Source organism: Cornus florida, unplaced genomic scaffold (genome assembly GCF_030987335.1).
Source record: "Cornus florida cultivar Cherokee Brave unplaced genomic scaffold, ASM3098733v1 CherokeeBrave_3.0.0_Hap2_Chr07, whole genome shotgun sequence".
Lineage (NCBI taxonomy): Eukaryota > Viridiplantae > Streptophyta > Magnoliopsida > Cornales > Cornaceae > Cornus > Cornus florida.
Window position 1 is genome coordinate 15,849,049 of NW_026775577.1, and position 6,069 is coordinate 15,855,117.

Here is a 6,069-nt window from a genome sequence, read left to right on the forward strand (position 1 = left end):
CCTTAATTTGGAATGGGTATGAATGTTAAACCAATAATAGAGAAAATAGATGAGATTGTAGGTTTCATTTAGATTCTTTCTATTTTGGAATTACCACTTCTATATGAATCAGAAACTCTATCACGACCTTCAGGGATCCCATTTCTGATGGATGAGGTGAGAGGAGAGAGGAGACAGAGTGTGTGGTGAGCTGTACTATGGGTTATAAGGGTAAAATTGCCATTTAAGAGTTTTGATATTTTACATTTTAATTTAATAAAATATTGAAGGACAATCTTGACTTTTCACCTCTTTTAAAGGGCTGTTTGGATTCAATTTTTGACAAGGGGTGTCATTGTTCGAAAAAAGCTTAACTTGTATATGGCTGTTATTATAGCAAACCTCAGGGGGTGTTATTGTAATTAACCCTTTATTTTATATACAAAATAAAACATATTATTTTATTTTTCGGACTTAAAGATCATAATTGAATCAATTTAAAATCGACTCTCTATCATGTATGTATGTTTGGGTATAAAACAACAAGTTATTAGCATGTCTAATAATATTAGATTAAATTTGTAAACTCACAAATTATTCTAGAAATTCAAATTCTTAAAATAAATAAATCACGTACATTATGTATTTAATAATCTATTTAAAATACTCATGTACAGTGACATGTTTCTCATTCATCAATTATCACTGTATATATAAAACAAATATATATATATATATATATATATATATATATATATATATATTTATATCTACCACACAAGTAGGTCCAGAAAATTTTTGGGTGTAAAATATACATGCTAGTGAAGTGATGTTTTAAGAAACATCTATTTAATCATGCAAACCAATAAAGTTATATATACATATGCTTACATGTATATAGTAACTTTCAAGTCAAATATACAGGGGCGGAAATCAAGGTAGCAAACCAAAATAAATTATTTGGTAAGCAAACTAATCAAAAACATAATCTGGAGACTAATTGGACATTATACAATCATAGCAACGATTTCAATCAAAACATATTAACGATTTCAAAATAATGAATTATATAATATATCATTTAATTTTTTATTTTCATTTAGACAACTTTAGAGGAAAATCATGAGTTCCTAAACCATAAGCTCTGATACCATATGTAAATTATAATTATTCGTGCAAATCATTAATCACAATATTTACATGAATCCTAAGATCTTAGAATTTCATGATTTTCACATATCTATAATCCGTAAATAAATGATTAGATATAAATACCTTGATTCATGATATCAAACCTTGTTCAGATTAAATCCAACGCCTAGATCCTTTAACTACGAACTAATCAGCAACTCTGATCAACAGGCAAAGGTGGAAACTGGTTTTTCTCTCTTGGCCTTTTGCATACATAAAACTTTTATGTGTTGTATCATTAATTGTACATAATTGATGGAGTATATGCACTTTTATAAAGGCAGAGAGATGACCAGTTTTCTTATTAGTAACATAATTCTACTTTCCATCAAAGTAAGAAATAAGAAAGGAAAACACTTCTCTAATAAGTAATTACCAAAAAGGTAATTATAAGTTGACCATAAATAAATAATATTAATTGATATCTGTTTACTTAGCCATCGAGTAATATGTCACATGTCCAAATCATGTGGGCCACAATTAAATAAATAATCTTACACCTATAAAAAGGGGAAATGCCCTGCCTTTGAGTTTAGTTTGAACTATTATTGATTTAGGTATTAGGTTTAGGACGAAACCTAGAAATCAATTACTGATCCAATTTAAGTACCTATATCTTTTTGTTTTTTATTTCACTTTTGATTTCATACTATCCCCTGAATGTGTGATTCTTGGATTCAATTTCTATATTTGTTTGTTTCTATAGAAAGAGAATCAAGAAAACAATGAGGTCCATGCTATGTGCTAACAAAATGGGATTGATTGGTCGGGTATGTGTCCATTGCAAATCCTAGAAAGTAGAATCCAAAAAAGGGTTAGCTAGAAAGCATAGAGATCGATATTCTTATGCAGCAAGTGGAGGCTTCCAATTTCATTTTCTACCTAATTTTTTTTTTCTTTCATAAATATATTCATTTCGACCTAATTTTCTCCAAAAGCCAAATTAAAGACATTCATTTTTCTTATAGATTCCTTTTGATTTTGATTAGTAATAGTCTCCAACTTATCTAATGTATTGATCAGTGTGCTTGTCTAAAGTTAACTATATATCAATTGTTTTGTAAATAGTTGAGAGTCCTCCTCCTTGTCTGCAGTTAACTAACTATGTTGCACATATGACATATTATTGTTATATAATAACTGGCAATTTGTTTAGTAGATGATATATATTCAACCATATTGGCAGCCCTAACTGTGTGGGATAGAGTTAGGACAGTGAATGCAGCAGCCATTCTGGCTAAGGAAACATCAATCTTATTAATTTATTCATTATGCACTCGATCCATTTGATAACAGAGAGCTTAAAAAAACTCATTCAATCGGGGTCACATGGAGGAGGTCCGTCCACTCCATTGCAATCTTCATCATACAAGACATCCAGGTTTTTTTTAGAACCGCGAGGAAAAATTAGACCACCTAATTGGTGATGGAAATGTCCACACCAATTAATCATATTTTCATTTCATATTCTTTCTACTATGTTATCTTCAACAAGTTTTTATTTTCCTTGTATTAAAGTTTTTTTTAGTATTCAAGTTTGTATTAAAGTTTCTTTTATTAAATTTGTTTTTTTTCTAATAAAAAAATTTGCATGAATATAAATGGATCTGATTGGTTCTAAAATAAATGGTGAAGATTGTAATACCCCTAATTTTAACAAGGATTTTCCTGGTATTTAATGGTATTTAATTTATTATTTAAGTGCATTTTATTTGATTATATGTCATTATTTTTTTTATTAAGTGCTTAATTGTTTTCTTTTGTGGTGATTTAATTTATTTAAATGATATTTATTTTTAGTTATTTGATTGGAATTACTTGTTAGTGTTTTAATTATTTAATTGGCATTAATGGTTTAAGTGTAATTGGTTTAGTTATTTGATTGGAATTACTTGTTAGTGTTTTAATTATTTAATTGGCATTAATGGTTTAAGTGTAATTGGTTTAATTATTTTATGTGTGTCTTATTTTATGTGTGTCTTATTTGATTTAATTGGATTTACTAATTATTATTTTGTTCAATTAGATTATTTGTTAAGTATTTAATGGTGAACAGGGTAAATAGGTAAATACATCTAACTAGAGTTTTAATTACAGTATAAATTAGGGTTTTATATTATAGCCGTCGTAGGTTTCTACGTTAATTGGATGGGCCGGTTAGGATTGTGAGTTGGACTTAAATGAACCTATGGTTTAGGAAAACTCTATAAGTATAAGGTAGACGTCTGTGTAGGTTTTTTTTAAAACAAAACACGCATTTTGTGGAAGTGGAGAAGGAAAAACGCAGTTTTTTACATTCTGCCAAAGTTTGATCAAAGCTCCGATCCTGCTTCGTCCGTGGTCCGATCGAGCTGAATTTTGGAGGAGAGGTTCACGACTCAGTGACGCACAATCTGAACGGTAGAGATCAGAGTTTGACCTCAGGAACAGTGATTCGTACTCATGAACAGTAACTGGGTCGCACAGGTTTTTTTTCCATTCTGCCCAGATTTCATCAAACATCCGATCCCGCTTCGTCCGTGGTCCGATAGAGCTGAAATTTGGAGGATAGGTTCATGACTCAGTGTCGCACAATCTGAACGGTGGAGATCAGATTTTGAGTTCGGGAATAGTGTTTCGTACCCGTGAACAGTAACCGGGTTTTGGAACTCGCCGGGATTTTTTAAAAAGACGACGTTGAAACTTTGAACAAAAGTTTCTGAGGCAAGATTCTATCCTTACTCTTTCCCTTAGGCTTTATACTCTTTGCACTCTTAAATGATTTCAGGATTAATGAAGATTAAACCAAACTAAAATGATATCTGTTTTGCTATGAAACTGGTAGTTACAGTAGTGTTGTATGCTTGTTCAACCTAGACTAAGCATGTTTGTGGATGCATTGTGGTTCTGTGGTTCACGTTTTTTCTTACCACTGCTAGTATAAATTATTAGAAGGATGGGTCTAGATGATAGCTATCTTAACTTCTGTAATAGCAACTGTTGGAACTTAAATACTAGGAGGATTTGAGTTTAACACTAGATCGGTTTTGTGGAACACTATAATTTGAGCATATCTACATACATACTGTGAATATTGTTTTGATGCTTACATTATCACAGTTAGTATCAACTATGGAGGTTAGGATTTTGTGATACATACCCTACATATCTGTATGTCATTTGTAAGGTGTTAAATGGAAGTTTTAATTAATTCTGTCTTTATATCAGACTAAAGGGAACAACTTAAATTGGGCATGTATATGTTGTTGTTGTGACCCTGTTTATCAATGCTTATTTTATCATTGCTAACATTGAATGTTGGATGTTGGAATTTAGTTGATATATACTTGATTTATTGGTATTATTGACTACTGGAGGATTGGAAAGTAGGCACCGGTATGGGACGGTGGCATACTAAGGATGGGTTTGGTTTTTAAAACAATACCATTACCCACCTACTTGGAATAAGGATGGGATTAACTAAAAGTTAAGTCCCGTGGATTTGTATTGTCATGGCAACTACTTGTTGAGCGGCAATACCAGGGATTTTGGATGGATTTTATATATGTACTATTATGGTGCCTCGGTATGAGCTTGAGCCTTAGGACCGATGGCTAGGGAGCGTATATGCATCGGGATGTGTAGCTGGCTACGATGGTTGGAGGTGTACCCTGTTTAGGTATAGGTACATATGCCCACTTCGTGTGCATTTTAGCATGTTACCTTTATTCAGGTTGAGACTGGCCTGTAGTCTAGTGAGAGTCCTTTAGTGTGACTATATATATATTTACGGACTATTAGCTATTGTTGAATTGTTTAGAATGTACATGCGTATCGGGCCTCTGTTTGGATTGTAGTAGTATAGAACTTGCGCGTGGGCCTGACCTACTTCTATTTTTCAGGTACACGACAGTTCCAGGCTTAGACGTGTTCGTGCTGAGCAGAGGTCTCTATTCACTCTTCCGACGATGTAGGGCTCTCTCTATAGTTTTATTTCTGGACGTTTATTACAGTTGTTCTATCTTCCGTTTGGATGTTTAATAGGGGTCCACTAGAGATGGATTCCCAAGTTGTATGATAAGTGCTTAAATGTTGCACATTTCAGCATCTAAACTAAGGTATTTTAGTCTTTACATCTATCTTAATTTTATGTTTTAGTCATAATTTATGTTTATGTGTATTTTAGGGTAATAAAGTTAAAATGAGATAAGAACGGTCCAATTAAACCTTTTTGGAGTTAAGCAAAGATTTTCAGACAATGGCACAAAGCGGTCAATTTCGGGCCTTTGATGATGTTCCCAAAGATGGAGAAGCAAACCAAATAGCCCGGGGCAAAAATGGAGCTGAATAAGGCTTAAAAGAATTTGTCAACTCTGGGGGGATCGATCCCCAGGGTGGGGGGATCGATCCCCCAGGACTTAGCAACATTACAGTTTTTATTTAATTTTTGGGCTCATTTTGGGAACTGTTGGGCTTTAATGAGATTGTTACTTAAGGCCCAGTTAGCCATTAGATTAGGGTTAATTTTAGTTTTTATTTAGGTAAAGATTATTAGAGAAAAAAAAAAAAGTTTTATTTTTTATTATTTTTCTGTATCATGTATCGTATTTTCTCTCTGGAAAAACACGCGAAAAAAGAGAAAAAGCAAGAACAGGTTAGGGTTTGGAAGAAAAAGTTCAGAGAAGATGAAACAGATGATGGGGATTGTCCTGTCTTCGACTCCATCAACCATGAGTGGCTGATTCTTCTACTTAGGGTTGGATAAACCCTAAGCATGTAACATATTCTCTCTCTCTTTTCATACTTTTTGGGGATTAATTTATGTAATTAGTGTATAGTCTTGAATATTATGAATTAAATTCTTCCAATTAATTATCTGTATTAATCTCATATTGTCTTATGTGTGGTTGATTGATAAAC